The sequence below is a fragment of the Lepus europaeus genome, chromosome X (assembly GCF_033115175.1).
Source record: "Lepus europaeus isolate LE1 chromosome X, mLepTim1.pri, whole genome shotgun sequence".
In the NCBI taxonomy this organism is placed as follows: Eukaryota; Metazoa; Chordata; class Mammalia; order Lagomorpha; family Leporidae; genus Lepus; species Lepus europaeus.
This window is the reverse complement of record NC_084850.1, coordinates 77,490,788-77,508,795: the sequence shown is the minus strand read 5'-3', so window position 1 is coordinate 77,508,795 and position 18,008 is coordinate 77,490,788.

Sequence of the window (18,008 nt, the reverse complement as noted above, 5' to 3'; positions counted from 1 at the left end):
CTAGTTTGAATTAATGGAAAATTAAGAGCAATGGTAATGAGTTGATTGTAATTACTGACACAGTCATTCTTTTCTATATCATGGTTAATTAGGGATACAAAAAGTGAGATATAGGAATAGACATTAGGTGCAAATGTTAAGATGCTGAATCCCGTATCAGCATGTCTGTGTTCCAGTCCTGATCCCTCTGCTTCTGATTCCAGCCTCTGCTAATGTGCATCCTGGCAGACTTCAGGTTATGGCTCAGGTAATTGACTGACTGCACCCACTTGGGAGACCTGGATTGAGTTCCAGGCTCCTGATTTCAGCTGACTCATCCCAAGCTATTGTGAGCCCTTGGGAGTGAACCAGCAGTTGCAAATCTCTCTTCATCTGTGAGATATCATTAATGGCTAGCAAGAACAGATGAAGAAGAAAGACAGGAATGAGGCAGACAGAATATTTAAAATGCTAAAGTGGCATAGTATTTTTAGTAAGATTTGTTTATTTATTTGAAAGGTGGCGTTACAGAGAGGCAGAGAGAGAGAGAGAGAGAGAGAGAGAGAGAGAGATCATCCATCCACTGGTTCACTCCCCAAATGTCCAGAATGGGCGGAGCTGGGCCTCTCTGAAGCCAGGATCCAGGAGTTTCTTCCAGATCTCCCACAGGGGTGCAGGGACCTAAGCACTTGAGCCATCTTCTACTGCTTTCCCAGGCCATAGCAGAGAGCTGAATTGGAAATGAGGCAGCCCAGTGCCTGTATGGGATGCTGGCACTGCAGGCAATGGCTTTACTATGCCCTGTGGCATAGTATTTTAAGATTCCAAATGTGACATATCATCAAGTAAACAATGACACTTTCATTTGCTTAGCAATTTTTATCATTGAGAATCTTTTTGCTATTCTTCAAGAGTAGAGACAAGGGCTGTAAACAATCATTGAATCTCGGAATGTCAATTTCACTCCTATACATTACATTTTTGGTATTCTATTAGTTACCACAGATCACGGAAAACATAAGGTATTTGTCTTTCTAGGACTGGCTAATTTCACTAAGCATAATGGTTGCTTTTTTTTTCTTACTATTTGTTGAATTCTTTACTTAGTGTAAGATTAATCTTATGAGTATAAAGTAAACTGAAAGTAGATCATTGTAAAAATTGAGAAAGAGATTAAGTGAGAAAGGAGGAAGAAGGGTGGGAGCATGGACAGGAGGCGTGGTAAGGTAGGAAGTATTACTATGTTCCTAAATCAGCATATATGAAATACATGAAATCTGTATGCCTTAAGTAAAATTTAAAAAAAGAAAACCCTTTAACATCTTTTATCTAAAACAGATGTGCAAAATCTGACCTCAGGATGTTTTCTTTATGGCAAAAAGATCACATAACAAACAGAAGACATTATTTACATTTAGAATTAGATTCTTTGCTTGCTTTTAATAATTGATTGAATATATGTGTGTATATTGTGTTCATTTACCACTAGCTTTACAGTTGACAAATAAGTAGAAGAAACTAGAAAGCTGGAAATGCCTTCTGCATGTGAGTGGAAATAAGAACTTCTAGAATCTATCATGGGATAAACCAGATTCTTCCAGTGCCAGAATTATTCCTTGGATATGCCTGCTTGCTCTAAAGTAGAAATTCACTAACTGGAATACAAAAGGCTTGAAAGAATGGTGTAAAATTCAAAAGTATTAATTTAGTTTATGGCAATAGCTCACTCACTGTGAAGGAGGGCAGTATGCTTGAACCACTCTTCTTCCAAAATATTTTTTCTAACATGTTGGTTTAAGAATATTGCTTTCTGGGTAACATGTTTAGAAATATTTCTAACAAACTGCCTTCAAACTTCAATGTGTATGCAAATCATCTGGAGTGGGGATCTTGTTAAAATGCAGTTTCTGATTTTATAACTACAGAGTGAGGTTGAAAATCTGTATTTCCAACAAGATCCGAGATGATGCTTATGCTGTTGGTCCATAGACCACGTGGAAATAGGAAGGACTTCAATTCACTGGTATTTAATTTTTTTCAACCATAAAATGAAAGATGTGTGTTATTTATGTCTGTGACTCTTTAACCCATAACTTTTTATTTCTCCTGCCTTTCTTGAGTTAATACCTTTTATGTTGTTTTTGTTTTCATTTTACTTGAAGAAAGGATCATTTTCAAAATATTTTTTACATGTTTCCTTTCATTTAATAAACCAAACCATTTTTTGAAGATTTGAATTAATAGCTGCTGTCAACATCAGTGGATGTTATATGGTTGTAGATGAGCAAAGATTCTGGGTAAAAGTTCTTTCTCTTCTTCATATCTGAGCCCTACTGAGTGGCTAGGGATAAACAATAGGATTCTCTTAAGGAAAATTTTGCTTATTAATTTATCATTTGTTTTTCAGATATATAACAGTCATTAACTCCACAAATAAGTATTGATATATAGTTAGCAAAATAAAACAAGAGAAAAGAAGTCAAAACAAAAGTAGAGATAAATCTGCCTTCTGGAGCATTCAATCCTGGAAATAATTCTTGATCAATCTGGAGGAGAGGACAGGGAAAGTGAGATATAATCACAAGAATTTGAGTACATTATGAGAGTACAAATTTAAAAAAAGATTTATATGTTTATATTTTACACAGTTTTATTTTTTCTACCATAATTTTTTTCTTGATGGTTGGAGTGAGAAGGAAATCTGAATGAAAGAGGAAATCGGACAAGGAAGAAAGTATCACAGAGAAAAGAGCAAGGACAGGTATTAAAGGCTTGTTCCAAGGGGCAGAAGTGCATTGTCAATCATGCCTAGTTTAGGGATTCTTTGCTCTTTGTTTCTCCCTGTGGATGGCGTACATTGACAGGAGAGATATTTCATGAAATAAATCTCCTTTTTGTTAGCTGGCTTATCCATTGTAAAATTTGTGCATCGTATTACTGTTCAGTAGTTCAGAACTACTGCTTCTGTGTCCTTCTAAATAATGGTTATAGAAATCTTGTAGTGGAAAGCGTGGTTTTTCTGCTTATGTAAAAAACATCACTGCCATTTTCCTGCTTTGGACAAATGGCTGCAGGTGATTGCATCAGCAGCTTTATTACATTCACATTTTCACATTACAAAGTTTGCATTATCTGACAGGAACCCGTTTTTTCCCCCAGTGGTTTTGTTGTTGGTGTTGATTCTTTTCATCTGTGTTCTCCTTGATTGCACTGGCTTACCTAACTGGACAGCTGGAATATGTTAGAAAGCAAAATGCTCAGAGAAACAAAATTTTTCCTTTTGAAAAATATCCTGGAGTGACTGGAAGTCCTCTAAGGCTTCTTTCATTTTCAGTAAGACTTGGATTCTACATCTAGAATAGGCTGTCTTGTACTTGAATTTATTTTTCTTTATCAAGAAGAGTATTCTCTGGAAGCAGCTTAATACATTTGTCATTTTTTTCTGTGAATGCCTTTGGTGACTACTGAGATTATGGAAAATAGGAATAGTGTAATGAAGACATTATATTAATTAAAATATATTTTTTCAGAATATGTTTTTGGAGCTGGTTGGATCTATTAACCCAGAAATCCTATCCGTGGTTCCCACTCACACTAAAATGTAAGCTTCCTAATAGCATTATCAGGAAAATTTTTTACAAGGCCATGGCCTTGCTGGTTAAAAGACCTTTATGAAGATAGAAATGTTTTATATTTCAGGGAAATACTGTAAGTCGATGTTAATAGAATTTTTCTCTTGTTAAAAATAAAGCATGTAACTGTGATATCTTTTTAGTTTCATATTTTGCCATAGTAATATTTTAGTGCATTAACTCAGTCTTGCTAAGGCTAAAAAGAAATGCTTAGTAAATTTGATTCTTCCTGAGTTTATGGCATGACTGACTTCTTTGTACTCACTAACATTCATTAAAACCGTATTTCCCTGTAAGAAGGTCTGAAATCAGATTCTTTTGTCCCTTTATTTTTTTTCTATTGTCACCTTCACTCAGGAGGTAGGTAAGCTGCTCTTTGCTTGTTTAGTAATTCTGTTGAAATTTGATATTTAATGTTATTTTACACAATGCCTGAAAAGAAAAGAACAAATCTTATAGGATGACCTCCTGGGAAGATTTTATTCTAACCTCATTAGCTTTGCACCCAAGGTTCACAAAAGCAGCTTACTAAATGTGGGCTTTATAGCAATTTCTGCCAGTAGATGCTTTATGAATTTTAGCTCACATCCTGTACAGACTATGTTTTTTTGGTGCCAGATAGCTATCACACACCCTCACTGGTGCCAGTGACTCTTTGTACCTGGGCTCTTGTAGTATAATGTCTCATTCCTGACTGGCATTTGAGTCATAGCATATCAGTTCTTGAAATTCTCCCCCTTAATAACTGCCATGCATTATTCAATTAGCACTGCTTCATAATTAATACTCTGAACACACTATCTTCTGGTATCATGATGGTAATTTCCTGCTCACACGTGACATAATACAGATATTCTCAAAGGAGTTTTTATTCAACGCTACAATTTTTAGAAAGCAAATCCTCCTTACTAATCAAATATGCAATACAGGGTAAACAATGCCCCTGCTTTACTCTGATATGCCTCACCTACAGGAAAAAGTGAGCTACCATTTATTAGTTTAGTGGCTGGAAGAATTATCACAAAATAATTAGACTGCATTTTGAAAGTGGTTAGTGGCTTTACAGAATCAGGTATTCAGAGATGCAAAGAGTTCACATGTATCCTTGTCCACCATACAACTTTACAGATGCAAAAACTGAGGTCCAAGGAAATTTAGGTCTTTCAGCTTGTATCAGAAATAAGAATTCTCCTTAATCACGATCAGGATTCTTTCAAGATGAAGCTCTTAAGTGTTCATCATTACAATTTACAGAGTTATACTGGGTGGTCTTGCATGGTACTCCTGCAATATAAAAACCCACTGAAACACTCATTCTAGTGATTAAAGGGCTGCCTTGGAAGTCAATACCTTGTTTTACTTTGTTGGGCTCAAATTGGATGCAATTTTATACACATTCAGATTTACAGTGCAAAATAAAACTGGAAAATAGCTTTGCTAATGTTATAATTTTAAATAGTTGAGCCCCAGAGCAAAAAGAGGCCATCTTATTCAAGTAAGTACTTTGAATACAATTGATTCACAAATATGAATTGTTAGTGCTGTTTTAATTTAAGTTAACAATATATAGCTCCATTGGGGAAAGAAATCTCCTTTCATTCCCCTTTCCCCAAATATTAGCAATGCAAGGATTATTAGTGCTGGTTACGCCTATGTCATTCAATTGCTGAATGAGTATTTTGAGATTAAATTTATCAAGATATGTTCATGAGCTGGAACAGTCTGATGTATGATAAATTCTGTGTCAGCATAATGCTGAGCAACCCCCAAAAGTAGTTGGAGGTATTGCCATAGAACTCCCAAGCTTGAAATGTGAAGAAAATAGATTACAGACATCAGTGTGGTAGAATAAAGTAGGTATTTATTGCAAAATGCAGAGCATGGGACAAGGCCACTATTGCTGAATTCCCAGGATCCTTTAGGAGCTTGGGGTAAAGATTCTTGTATACTGAAATTGGGGCTGAGAGATGCATGTTCAGCTTTGTCAAAGTTCCTGGTTGGTCAGTGGTGCTCATGGCCTTTCTCTGATTGGTCAGTGATGCTGTGCTCTTGGAAAATGTTTACGATGCTCAGGTGGACTTCAGTTGGTTGGGGGTGGGTGTGTGATACATGCAAGTGGTAGTTATATTCTTCCCAGGCCTGGAATTATATTCTGCCAGGACCTGGAATTCCTTAAACAGATCCTTCTAGACAACACTGGACAAAAAGGATTTTATTGACTGGAGACATAAATGACTCCATCAGTCCAGTGATTAGAACCTTGTAGGGCCAGCTGTATCACTGCCTCAATTCAGCGAATTCCTTTTGATCCTGAAAGACAGGCAAGGACATCTTGGCTAAGGGTGGGAGGCTGGGTTTGATTTTAAGTTTTAGGCATTATTTTTTAAAATTTATTTATTTAAGATGCAAAGAGACAGAAACATACAGACATTTTCCATCAAATGGTGACTCTCTAAATGCCCACAACTATCTGGGGTTGGTCAGATGAAAGTTAGGAGTCCAGAATTCAATCTGTGTATCCCACATGGGTGGCAGCGACTTGAGTCCTTGGGCCATCATCTGCTGCTTCCTAGGGTTTACATTAGCAGGAAGCTGGAATCAGAAGCAGAGTCAGAACTCCAGTGTGGGATGTGGCCCTGTTAACTGCTGTACCAAATGCCCATTTCGAGCTATTATATATATATATATATATAATATATATAATATATAATATATATAATATATTATATATATTATATATATATTTAAAGATTTATTTGAAGGGCAGAGTTACAGAGAGAGAGAGAGAGAGAGAGAGAGAGAGAATCCATCTGTTGATTTACTCCCTAGATGGCTACAACGACCAGGGCTGAGCCAAGCCAAGACAAGGGGCCAGGAACTTCTTACAGATCTCCCACATGGATGCAGTGGCCCAAATACTTGGGCCATCTTCCACTGCTTTTCTCAGGCCATTAGCAAGGAGCTGGATCAGAAGTGGAGCAGTTGGGACAAGAACTGGTGCCCATATGGGATGCAGGGTCACAGGAGGTGGCTTTACCTGCTATGCTACAATGCTACCCCCCCAAGCTATTCTATTTTTAAATGATGATTAAGAACCTGGACTCTGGAGTGAGATTGCATAGATGCAAATTACAGTTCCAACATTTGCTCCCTATATAATTTTGCTCTCAGTTTGCTCTCTTTGACTCATTTCATTAATCTACAAAATGGGAACATCAGCAATACAGACCATAAGTTATTTATAAGCATATGAGTTAATATATGTAATATATTTGTACCAGAGCTTGGCACATGGAAAACCCTTCATAAGTATTAGATGTCTTTATTATCTTAAGATTGTATTTCCATGGCTATTCATATATTAACTTATCTTAAAATCAAATTTGCTCTTCTGCTATGTTCTTTACAAGATGGGAATAAGATCTATTGGGGAAAGTACGCTGAAAGAAAAAGCATAGATAGGAGTTAGCTTAGGGTGAGAAGCATAGAAGGAAGAAAGAACTCATGAGTAAAGAGAATCTAGACAAAGATGACTAAGTTCTGAGGAAATGAATAACTTTAGAATGGTTGGAATATGGAGTAGAAGATGAGAAGTAATGAAGAATGAGATTGGAGAGTTAGCTCAGGATGGAATCCTGTCACAGGAAGGCCCTGCATAGAGTGATAATGTGTTGGAGGAATACATTGGAAAGTCAATTGGCTTTTTAAATAGAGTATAATGATATTATTTGCCTTTTGAAGATAATTTCTTGGGGCCAGCACTGTGGCGCAGCGAGTTAACTCCCTGGCCTGAAGTGCCGGCATCCCATTACGGCACCGGTTCTAGTCCTGGCTGCTCCTCTTCAGATCCAGCTCTTTGCTGTGGCCTCTGATAGCAGAAGACGGCCCAAGTCCTTGGGCCCCTGCACCCACGTGAAAGACCCAGAGGAAGCTCCTGGTTTCAGATTGGCGCAGCTCCAGCCATTGTGGCCAGTTGGGGAGTGAACCAGCAGATGGTTCACTGGCCTCAGCCTAAAAACCTCATCCACTGCAGCAATCTGCAGTGTGAACCAGCAAATAGAAGATTCTCTCTCTCTCTCTCTCTCTCTCTCTCTCTCTCTCTCTCTCTTTCTCTCTCTCTCTTTCTCCCTCTCCTCTCTCTGTGTAACTCTGACTTTCAAATAAATAAATAAATCTTTAAAAAAAAAGAATGAAGACAATTTCTTTTTCTGAAGTGTGAAAAATAGTATTAAGTTTTGTTAGGTTGGGAGGAGTCATTTAGAATGCATTAACAGTAATTAAAGTAAGAAATGTTGATAGCCTTTACTAAGATAAAAAAAGAACAAGATTTGGGAGGATGGAGATCATCATCTTATGCTTAGATCTGCTTGGTGAAGTCATAGTCATTTTTTTTGGAGTTTATGGACTCAGAATCTAACAGTGGGTTACAGGCCCGAAGATAGCAATGGTTAAGGGATCTGCAGAGTACACACAGCTCGAAAAAGGAACTAAAGCAAAAATGTGAGAGCAATTGGAGAAAAACTAGGAGAATGCAGTGTGATGGATAACAAGCAAGAGAGAATGTTTCAAAAAGAGGTAGCAATTACCAGTGTTAAATGTTACACCAGGGTCAAGTGAAGTAAGGACTGGGAGATGCCTTCAGATTTAGCAGGAAACAGTATAACACTATTTATGACAAGAGCAGTTGCAGTGATGGTAGTAGGTGTGCTATTCATGGTAGTGATGGCAATAAGCTGAATTTCAGCAGCTTAAAGCGTGATTGGTAAGTGATGAAAGGCAATGGCAAATAAAAATGCTTTTCTTAAAAGAAGGTGATATATAGGATGACACTCATGCCTGGATGGGAATGCGTGCTCAAAAGTTTTTATTTTTATTTTTAAGATATGAGAAAATTGATCCTAAATAAATGTTTGTAGGAAACTATCTATAGTATTCAAAGAAGTACGAATACACTGAGTGGTGTCCTTAAGAAGTGGAAGGGTAGGAGATGGACTATGAGAATTACTTTAAAACTGTGTTTGAGTTTCCTAATATAAAATGCTACCTAGAAAAATAGTTTACTTTGAAAGAGTGAGAAGTTTGCGTTACTACAGCACTTCCTAATTCAATGGAGTGCCTCTTCTAGCCCTTTTCCTGTGTTTGTTTTACCTTCTCTGCCTTATTCTCTCTTGCTCAAGATGTATTCTTTGGAGTAGACATTTAGCCTAGCAATTAGGACACCATGTCCCATATCAGAGTGCTTGGGTTCAGTTCCCAACTCTGGCTCCTGCTTCCTGCTTCCTGCTAATGTGGACCCTGGAAGGCAATGCTAATGGCTCAAGTAATTGGGTTACTGCCACCCATATGGGAGACATGGATTATGTTCCTTGTTCTCAGCTTCAGCCCCTGTCCATCCCAGACTGTAGGAGACATCTGGGGAGTGAACTAGTGACTCTTGATGTTGAATTAACAATTTAACACTCTTGTTTATGGCATCAGTAATCTCCCTAGGCTCTAGTCATGAGTTGCCAAGGCTATGGAAGCCTTTAGGGTACACTGACTTTGATCTTATTCTGACAGGGTCATAGTCAAAGTGGAAGTTCTCTCCTCCCTTCAGAGAAAGGTACCTCCTTCTTTGATGGCCCCGTTCTTTCCACTGGGATCACACTCGCTGAGATCTTTCATTTAGGTCTTCTTTTTTTTTCCAGAGTGTCTTGGCTTTCCATGCCTAAAATACTCTCATAGGCTCTTCAGCCAGATCCAATTGCCTCAAGGGCTGATTCTGAGGCCAGAGTGCTATTTAGGACATCTGCCATTCTATGAGTCTGCTGTGTCTCCCACTTCCCATGTTGGATCGTTCTCTCCCTTTTTGGTTCTATCAGTTAGTATTAGCAGACATTAGTCTTGTTTGTGTGATCCCTTTGACTCTTAGACCTATCAGTGTGATCAATTGTGAACTGAAATTGATCACATGCACTAGCGAGATGGCATTGGTACATGCCACCTTAATGGGATTGTATTGGAATCCCCTGGCACGTTTCTAACTCCATCGTTTGGGGCAAGTCCGATTGAGCATGTCCCCAATTGTACATCTCCTCCCTCTCTTTTTCTCACTCTTATATTTAACCAGGATCACTTTTCAGTTAAAATTTAAACACCTAAGAATAATTGTGTGTTAATTACAGAGTTCAACCACTAGTACTAGAACAATAAAATACTAAAATGGACAAAGTATTACATTGTTTGAAAGGCAAAGAGACAGACAGAGATCATCCATCTGCTTGTTCAGTTCCTACAAAAGTCACACAGAGGTGGGCTAGGCTGAAGCCAGGAGCTGGGAAGTCAATCTAGATCTCCCATGTGGGTGGCAGGGATCCAAGTACTCGAGCCATCACTTGCTGCTTCCCAGGATGTCAATTAGCAGATAACTGAAATCAGAAGCAGAGTTGCGACTGAAAACCACACACTCCAATATAGGGTGCCAGTGTTCCAAGTAGCATCTTAACCACTGTACCAAATGCCCACTCCCTAACACTTGTTATTTTAAGCCAGAACTATGCCGATCTGAAGCCAGGAGCCAGGTTCCTCTTCCTGGTCTCCCATGCGGGCACAGGCACCCAAGCACTTGGGCCATCCTCCACTGCCTTCCCAGGCCACAGCAGAGAGCTGGACTGGAAGAGGAACAGCCGGGATTAGAACCCGACACCCATATGGGATGCTGGCACCACAGGTGGAGGATTAACCAAGTGAGCCACAGAGCCGGCTGCAAGTTTTTTCTCTTAAGATTTGGAATACATCTCACCATTATCTTCTATCCTATAGGGTTTCTGATGAGAATTCCACTGTGCGTCTAATTGGAGATCCTCTGAAAGTAATCTGGCATTTCTCTTGTGCATTTTAAAATCTTTTCTTTATGTTTTACTGCAGTGTTGACTACAATGTGTCATGGTGAAGATCTTTTCTAGTCATGTCTATTTAGAGTTCTATGTGCTTGCTGTACTTGAATGTTCCTTTCTTTCTCCAAATTGGGGATATTTTCTGTTATTATTTCACCAAAAAGGCCTTCTCCTTTCTCTCTTTCCACACCTCACCTTCAGGAACTCCTAGAATTTGTATGTTGGGTCATTTGATAGTATCCTGTAGATTCCCAATAGTGTTTTTTAGTTTTCTAATTTCTTCTTGTGTTTGGTCTGACTGTGTAATTTCCTATGCTTTTTCTTCTAAGTCAGATATTCTTTCTTCTCTCATGGATTCTGTTGTTAAGGCTTTCTACTGCATTTTTCATTTTTTGTACTGAATTCTTCATTTCCAAGATTTCACTTTGCTTTCTTTTAAAGATCTCAGTATTGTGGGAGAACATTTCTTTCATGTCATGTATGGATTTCATTAGTTTGTGCATTTGCTTCTGATTACTTCTAAGTAATCCTATGATCAATCTCTGAATTCCATTTCTGGCATTTCTACAATCTCTTTATCTTCACGTTCTAGCATTGAAGTGTTGCGTTCTTTTTGGGGGATCATGTTATCATTCTTATTTCTTGTTGCATTTATTATTCAGCATTTGTGGAGAGTCGAATCAGTTTCTTCTTTGTTTTTTTTTTCTCTGTGGCTGTTTTTATCATTGGACTGTGACACTGTGGATTAGTGGAGTGTCTACTTTTTCATCGAATACCTAAAGGTGTGTGGTGGTTGTGGCCAACGAGCTCTGTTTAGTGCTCCAGGGTGAAGGGGGTGTTCAAGTTGACACTCAGGTTGGACGTGATACATCTTCGCTTTTGTTTTAATCAGTGGGGAGGTTTTTTTCTGCTCTGTTGTCATAGTCTCAGCTCACTTCCTCTCCTCAAAGGAGACCAGTGCCTGGGCGCTAGCCCCAATGGGTACAATATTCATCTGTGCTGCCACAATAACCACACAAAGGTCTGTGCATTCCTCAGTGTAAGCACGGATTTTGTAGCAACGACCCTCACTAGGGTATTAGGGAGCCCGCAGTGTGTGGTGCTGCCCACAGTGACTTCTCAAAGTCCCAGCCATACCCTGAGCCTTCCCATGCAGCTTCACTGTTTTCACAGTCCTGGCACACAAGCCTCCCACAGTCACAAGCACTCAACCCCCTGTCAGTTCTCCCTGCCAGAATCAGGAGTTTCTACTCTGCTGGTTGCTGGGTGCATGTGTATGAGCTGGCACAACTGTTACATATGTCCAAATTGGTGCCTGCCCTCTATCGACTTGTTAGAGGACACCATTGCAGGGTGATTAGGAGAGAGAAATGTGTCCCTCCCCCAGTTATTTTCTCCTCTAGTTTGGCAGGTACGCTATCTCCCACAGGGCTCCAAGCCAAATTCCCTCTAGGCTCTTCCTGCAGCTTCATTGCTAGTGGCAGACTGCACTCACCTCATATCAGGGCTGGTGCTGATGTTCTTGGCTTCTGGGGTCGAGTTGTGCATGTCCACACCCTCCTTGTAGGTCCACTGTGTCCATCTAATTTGTGTGGAGTTTTCTCTGCCATTTTTTTTCCTTAACTCTTTCCTGAGACTACACTCTCTCCACTTTTTTAAACTATCTTCCTCCTCTACCTTTGAACACCATATTGTTTTATGTTATTGTCTTCATTTCATACTATTTTTACATAACTTCTTTTTTTAACTTTTATTTAATGAATATAAATTTCCAGTGTACAGCTTATGGATTACAATGGCTTCCCCCTCCCATAACTCCCCTCCCACCCGCAACCCTCCCTTCTCCCGCTCCCTCTCCCCTTCCATTTGCATCAAGATTCATTTTCAATTCTCTTTATATACAGAAGATCAATTTAGTATAAAGGTTTCAACAGTTTGCACCCACATAGCAACACAAAGTGAAACATACTGTTTGAGTACTAGTTATAGCATCAAATCAAAATGTACAGCACATTAAGGACAGAGATCCCACATGAGGAGCAAGTGCACAGTGGCTCCTGTTGTTGACCCAACAAATTGACACTCTAGTTTATGGTGCCAGTAACCACCCTAGGCTGTCGTCATGAGTTGCCAAGGCTAGGGAAGCCTTCCAAGTTTACCGACTCTGATCATATTTAGAAAAGGTCATAAAAGACAGGGTGAGGATAGTAACCAATGATTCTAAGAGTGGCATTTACCAGGTTTGAACAATTATACAGCATTAAGTGGGGAAGAGGACCATCAGTACACACAGGTTGAGAGTAGAGCCATTGGTGGTAGAGTAGAGGTTATGATTACAAAGGAATGAGGCCCAAGTACGCTAGACAGGGTCTAGAACAAAGGACAGAGTCATTATTAGAGGAGCTAAGAAAGGTGCTGTCTAAGCTACAATTAAGTTTTCTGATTGAGAGGCAAATAGAACCTGATAGAAGGGGCTTGATAATAATCTGGTGGGCTTTAGGCCTTGCAAGTTAAGAGGCCCAGACCTATCTATCTCTTCACATGGGGTATATCCTAAGGGAGGTGTGAACCTCCTAGGGGAAGGCACTCTGTTGACTTTCATTACTTGGCTGGCCTGGGAGGAGAGCTGGCCAAGTAAAGGCAGGGGGCATCTCTAACAAGAAATTTACAGTTCTGCCTGCAATGTGGCTGACCCTACTTGACCATCCCCTCAGCTGCAGTGGTCACTTTGGAAGTTGGGCTGAGTGAAGGGCTTTTCAGCTTAGAGCCAAGAAGATCTGTGGCACTGAACTGGGCATCCTTCGACTCCAGGGCAGGTCCATTTCCAGTAATCCAACTCTTGGCAGAGCTGCCAGGGCTCTTCACAAGCTGATTTATGCTGAGGCCCAGGCTTACCACATTGAAAGCCACTGCAGTGGACTGGCCTGTTGGGTCTCCTTGAGGATCACTGTACAGATCAGCCATTAATAGGCCTGCCACCCATTGCTTCTGATGCCGAGCTTTCTTTTCCTCCTGGTTTGTGTTAAAGCAGACCAGAGGATGCAAGTCAAGGGAGTGCCCGTGTCCCATCTCTAATCTTCGGTGGCCTGAACTACAAGTCTATAGTCACAGGCATGTTCTGTAGTAGTTTTTCTAAGGTAGACAATGCCCATGAGGAAAATTATATTCTCACGTTAAAACCTTCTTTCCCTTTGGTCTGAAAGGGAGGTTTTTTCTACTTACTGTATACTTTGCTGATGGCGAAGTGAATCTAGCTATGAGATTATTATTTAAGTTCTTATTTTGGCTATGCTATGACAGAAAAATGTTAGCCATCTCTTTTATAAGGTCTAAAGATTAAATTGTGCGTCCTACAGATTCCTTCATAATAGAATTAGATTCCTACCTTGAAGAGAATAGAGAAATGAAAGAACAAGTTGGGCTTAGAATAGAGAAATGAGGGAGCAAGTCCTAGATCGCTTGCTGACAATAGCAATATCACATGAATACTTAGCAAACCGTTTCATCCATTAGATAACAACTTAAGAAAACATTTACCAGAAGGTCCAATGCCTTCTATAAATTTTAAGAATCATGTATTTGAAAACACCTCTTAAATATCTAACATGGTGTAGTTTGTTTAACCAGTAAACTTAAGCACAACCATATAAAAGGTTTTTAGTTTCTTTCTACCAACAAGTTTAAAACATATGATACACAGATTCAGGTCACACAAATTAAAATGTATCTTTGATTGATTTTAGCAGCTTAAATTTATGAACAATCTTATCTATAAGCCATTTAAAATAAAACTCTTAATAAAATTTCCCCATGTGGACATACAATATGTACACACATATAACATAGCATAATAGACCAATATAGCAATTTTAATAATAGCTTTTAAAATCTAACTCTTTTTGTAAATTGCCAATTGACTTGAATTGCTTTTTGTTTTTAGTAACCTCAGTTAACCATACTTTCTCTCAGTTGGTACTGTTAATACATTATTGGCTTCATCTGTTTACAGAGCCATCCCAAAGTACTGAATACAATGGAAGTAGCTGGAAAAAGTCCATAGGAACCTATAGGAGGACAGCTAAACACAGAACCAACAACGCTTTAGTTTTATGAGCAGCACATCATATATAACTGTGGATGACAAAAGACTTTAAGTCGCCATGTTTAAAATTATAAACTCATCAACCAACAAGAGGCACTTGCTTACTTCACAGTATTTTTGAAAGCACCTGTAGGATTTTACAAGTATTTAACCTTTTAGGCCTCTGGGGCTTTCTCATTAAATAACTATCATGTCTAGTAACACAAGATCATTAGACTTTTTAATTCTCAAACATTTGTATTGATAGCATTTTCCATTATAGAAACTAAAGTTTGGTACCACATCACATCTTGACAGTACTTCTAATATGATCCAAATAGCGCTATTAGTTGGTGTCTCTATAAGATGAGAGACATAGGTCCTTCGATTTTTTCAGTTGGGCCCAAACTGGAAAAACCAAAGTCCAGGATTTACTGGAAATTTTAGAGACCAGATTGTTTGAAACTTTGATTTTTTGAATGCCTGTCAAGAATGCCAAGAAGGCTCAAAATCCAAAGTATCTGGTTGAAATAAGATTCCTTAAAATCATGACATAACATAGACCAAATTTGATCATTGTTACAGGTGATTATTCAAATCTTTGAAAATAAGCACATATTTACATAACCCGTAGCTCTTAAAAAAATTCAGCTGTTTTTGAACAATTAGAATTTAACAGACATCAAGAGAACATAATAGATTACTTTAACACATTGCTTTAAGAGAGCATCAGAGTTTAATTCTATGTCAAAGAGAAATTGAGCTTCCTGTGATCTTTTGCTGTGAGGTTTCCTTCCTTTACCTTCTTTCATATTGGTGACCATGTTTCTGTGTTTCTGTGTGTAACACATCTTTAAGTATCTTTTGCAGGGCAGGATGAGTGGCAACAAATTCTTTCAGTTTCTGTTTGCTATGAAAAGTCTTAATTTCACCTTCATTCACAAATGAGAGCTTTGCAGGATATAATATTCTGGGCTGGCAGTTTTTCCCTCTTAGTACCTGGGCTATGTCTCGCCATTCCCTTCTAGCTTGTAGGGTTTCTGATGAGAAGTCTGCTGTGAGTCTAATTGGAGATCCTCTAAGAGTAATCTGACGTTTCTCTCTTGCACATTTTAGGATCTTTTCTTTGTGTTTCACTGTGGTGAGTTTGATTACAACACGTCGTGGTGAGGATCTCTTTTGGTCATGTTTATTAGGGGTTCTATAAGCTTCCTTTACTAAGATGCCTCTGTCCTTCTCCAAACCTGGGAAATTTTCTGCTAGTATCTCACTGAAAATGCCTTCTAATCCTTTCTCCCTCTCCATGCCTTCAGGAACTCCTAGAACCCGAATGTTGGGTTTTTTAATAGTATCCTGCAGATTCCCGACAATATTTTTTAGATTTCTAATTTCTTCTTCCTTTCTTTGGTTTGCCTGTTTCCTTTCCTGTTCTCTGTCTTCTAAGTCTGATATTCTCTCTTCTGCTTCGCCCATTCTGTTTTTAAGGCTCTCTAATGTGTTTGTCATTTGATCTATTGAATTCTTCATTTCATTATGATTTCTGGTCACTATCTCAGTTTCTTGTTCCACTAGTTGTTTCATTTCATTTTGATTCCTCCTTAATATTTCATTTTCACGAGAGAGATTTTCTATCTTGTCCATTAAGCATTTCTGTAGTTCAAGAATTTGTTTTTGAGAACTTCTTAATGTTCTTATCATTTTTTTGAGATCCGCTTCTTGCATTTCTTCGATCTCATCATCTTCATAATCTTGAATTGGGGTGTCTTTTTCATTTGGGGGTGTCATAGTTTCTTCCTTGTTCTTGTTAGCTTGGTTTTTGCGTTTGTCGTTTGGCATGTTGGAGATATTTGGTTTCTTCACTGTGGTGTTTTTTCTTGTTACACTATGGCTCTATATTAAGTGGACTGTCTGCTTTCAGTGGTGCCTTAGAGGCTTGAGATGAGTGTGGACTGAGAGCTGTGTTTGGTTCCTCAGGGCTGAGGGTGTGTCAAAAATGACACTCCCAGGTTAGGTGTGGTAAATCTCTCTCTCTTTCTTTCTTTCTTTCTTTCTTTCTTTCTTTCTTTCTTTCTTTGATTCAAAAGGGAAGTAATTCCGCACAGCTGCACATAATTGGAGGTAGTTAGCAGGCAAATGATATACCCACAGGAGCCAGAGATCAGAAGCTCTTTCCCAAGGACCACACAGGGAATCTGTGCTGCCCTTGGTGTGGGCTCCAATTCTCCTGCAGTCTCCCACTGGGTTGCCAAGTTAGATGCTAATCTCCTGTTATTTCACCCCTCCCCCCAGAGCCAGGTTTTTCTGCTAGGCTCAGGGCCAGTGCAGACCTGAGGTCGCCCTGCTTATGACGTATGTCCAAAATGGCGCCTGCTCTTTGTCTTGCTCGCCTTTGAGAGGTGAGCGGAGAGAGAGAAACTCGTGTCCGTATCGGTCACTTTTTTTTTTTCCTCTCTCTCTTCTAGTTAGCCTGGTGAACTTTTCCCCACGGAGTTTCAAGCCTTGTTCCCTCTAGCCTCCTCTTTCCGCTTGCCCGCTGGTGTCTCGGGCTATTGAGGTTCGGCTCACTTCGCGTTCCAGCGCTGGTGTGTTGAGTCCGCCACTGGTGTCCTGAACTTGGGCTCCCACGTTCTCCACGCAGGTCCACTGTGAATCACTAGTTCCGGAAGAGTTTCCTCTGCTGTTTCTTCCCCTACTCTTCCTTGATCCTGCAGTGTCTCCACTTTTATTAACCTGTGTGTCTTGCTGAACTATCAATGTGCTCCCTTCCTATTCCGCCATCTTGCTGCTCTCTCCTATTTTTACATAAGTTCTAATTTGACCTATTTATTAATTCACTGGTAGTAGTGTCAGAATTATTGTCATCATTTGTAGATGAGGAAACTGAGATTGAAACAAGCTAAAAAAGTAGAGTTATGCTTTTGAACCCTGTTCTTTTGGGGAGTAAAGAAGCCAATGGAAGACCTCCCTCTGTCTATTGCTGTCTCTCTGCATTTTAAATAAATAAAAAGAAATACATTAAAAAATAAAACTTCTCCAGTTGCACAATTAATATGCAGATTCTGATTTTGTTCATCTAGGATCACACCTGAGATTCTGTGTTTCCCTGACATTACCACATGATTTAGATACTTCTGATCTTTGGAGAACATTTTTAGGTAGCAAGCATGCTTTAGGTGATAGATTCATAATAGAAATTAGAAGTTTATAACTCAAAGTTTTAAATAAATATAGCTTTAAATTTCATTTTTCTGGTTGTTGGGTATATGTTTACAAAGTAAAAGAAAATTACAGATATCTGGATGTCAAAAATTCAAGTATAAATATTTTTATAAATGTCCCAAAATTTTGTATTTTAATTTCATTCAGATGATCATGAATGATGTCCCATAAAAATGAAATATAATGATGTGTTTGTTTATACAAAGGATATTATTTATATAT